This window comes from Silene latifolia, chromosome X, assembly GCF_048544455.1.
Source record: "Silene latifolia isolate original U9 population chromosome X, ASM4854445v1, whole genome shotgun sequence".
Taxonomy (NCBI): domain Eukaryota; kingdom Viridiplantae; phylum Streptophyta; class Magnoliopsida; order Caryophyllales; family Caryophyllaceae; genus Silene; species Silene latifolia.
The window spans coordinates 138,797,903-138,800,062 of NC_133537.1; the positions used below are offsets into that span (position 1 = coordinate 138,797,903).

The 2,160-nt window shown below is 40.2% G+C and overlaps 1 non-coding gene across 1 annotated transcript; it reads right to left on the reverse strand.

Moving 5' to 3' along the window:
• Window positions 1-668: 668 nt before the first annotated feature.
• On the reverse strand, window positions 669-775 carry LOC141624511 (small nucleolar RNA R71). The gene has a single exon (XR_012534318.1). It is a non-coding gene; the product is annotated as a small nucleolar RNA R71 (small nucleolar RNA).
• Window positions 776-2,160: the final 1,385 nt, after the last annotated feature.

Genomic DNA, 2,160 nt, shown 5'->3' on the forward strand with positions numbered 1-2,160 from the left:
TATATTGTTATTAGTTGTGTCTTTATTTGCCTTGGGGAAGTAAAACTCCTCAAGGTTTGTTCTAATTGTTTTCGAGTTGTTTGATATTTTGCATGTCTAGAAGGTCACAAGGTGATTTGTTACCTTTTAATCGTGAAATTGAAAGAACTTTGACAACCAATAGAAGACTTGCTAGGAGAAATTTGAGAGGTATTGGTGAGGTTGTAGATATTCAACCAACTATTGAGTTCATCAACCCTTTTGCAAGAGAAGGTGAGGAGAACCCAACACAAAATACAACACAAAATCAACCCACAATGCCTAAGTTTTCATCACATTCCGTACCCACCTAGGAGAACCTACCCAATGGTACTCCCACACCACAACATCTAACCGGAAATTTCATTTCCAAATCCGCATTTATCCAATTAGTCGAAAGAAGCCAATTTGGGGGGATGCCTAGTGAAGACCCTTACTCTCATATGGAGGCCTTTTGCGATTATTGTGATGCAATTTCTCAAACCGGTGTAACTCAAGACCAAATTCGATGGGTTTTATTTTCTTTTTCTCTAATTGGCACCACGAAACAATGGTTGAAGAGCCTTGATAAGGCCACTCTCGGAATTGATTCTTTGAAGAAATTGGCTCTAGCTTTCTAGAAAAAGTTCTACCCACCGGAAAAGACTAACATGCTAAGAGCTCAAATTACGGGTTTTAAGCAAAGGGATGAAGAATCTTTGTATGAAGCTTGGGAGTGGTTCAAAGGAATTTGTCGCTCGTGTCCTCACCATGGACTTAGGGAGTGGTTCTTGGTACAATAATTTTGGAACGGTCTATATGAAGATTCAAGGAACATTCTCAACATGGGATCAAATGGAATGTTCACCGAAGTTGATGACAATCAAACTTGAAAAAAAATTGAGGAAATGGCGGTCCATAACTCACAATATAGTAGACCTCACAAGGCTACTAGAGGAGGAAAGCATGAAGTGGACTCCGTTACTCAATTGGGTGCTCAACTTAGTGCTCACATTGATACCATCAATTTGAAGTTTGAAAAGGCTATGGCTAGACTTGAAGAAGTCTCAAAATCACCAAAGCATCATGTTAATGCCATGACGGCATCTTCATCAATCCCAAGTGGGATATGTGAGAATTGTGGACCTTTGGGACATGACCCAAGTGAATGTAGGGGAACAAATGAACAAGTGAATGCTTTCCAAGCATACAAGAGTGGTACCCCTTATTCCAACTATTACAATAAAAACACCAAATTCCATCCAAATCTCTCATACAAAAGCCAAAATGTTCAAAACCCTCAAACAACATACACCCCACCTCCCATGAGAAACCAAAATCAAAGACCCTTTTACAACCAAAACCAAGGTTACCAAAATCAATCTCCATACAATCAACAAAATGATCAAGGTTTTGATGTTCAAAAAGCGGTCCTTCAAATGCAAAAGAATCAACAAGAGTTTTTCACTCAAATGCAAAAGGATAGTCAAGCAAAGGAAACCACCATCAACAACATCCTAGCTCACACCAAAATGTTGGAAACCCAATTGACTCAACTAGCATCTTCAAGCTCACAAAGACAAAAGGGGCAATTACCATCTCAAAGTAATCCCCCAAGACATGAAATGGTTAGTGCCATTCACTTGAGAAGTGGTACAAGGTATGAAGCACCGAAGAAGCAAGTTGACGATAAAGTTGTGGAAGCTAGTGACAAGGAAGAAATTGTGCAAAACTCCAAGGATGGAGAACCATCAAAAGAAGAAATCTCAAAGAAAAATGAAGACAAGGTCAAGGAGAAGGAGCCCATTGTGATTAGACTTCCTTTTCCAAGTCGTCAAGCCAAGCCCAAATTTGATGACCAACTTGGAAAATTTATGGAAATTGTGAAGAATTTGGAAGTCTCAATTCCTTTCACGGAATTATTCAATCACGTGTCGGCCTATGCGAAATACATGAAGACATCCTCACAAAGAAGAAGTCGATCCGGAAACTTGAGACTATCGCCTTCACTAAGGTGAGTAGTGCAATACTTCAAGGGAGTTCACCTCCAAAACTCAAGGATCCGGGAAGCTTCTCAATACCGTGTACCATTGGCGACACCACGATCAACAAAGCCTTATGTGATCTAGGGGCTAGTGTGAGTGTTATGCCGTACTCGGTGAC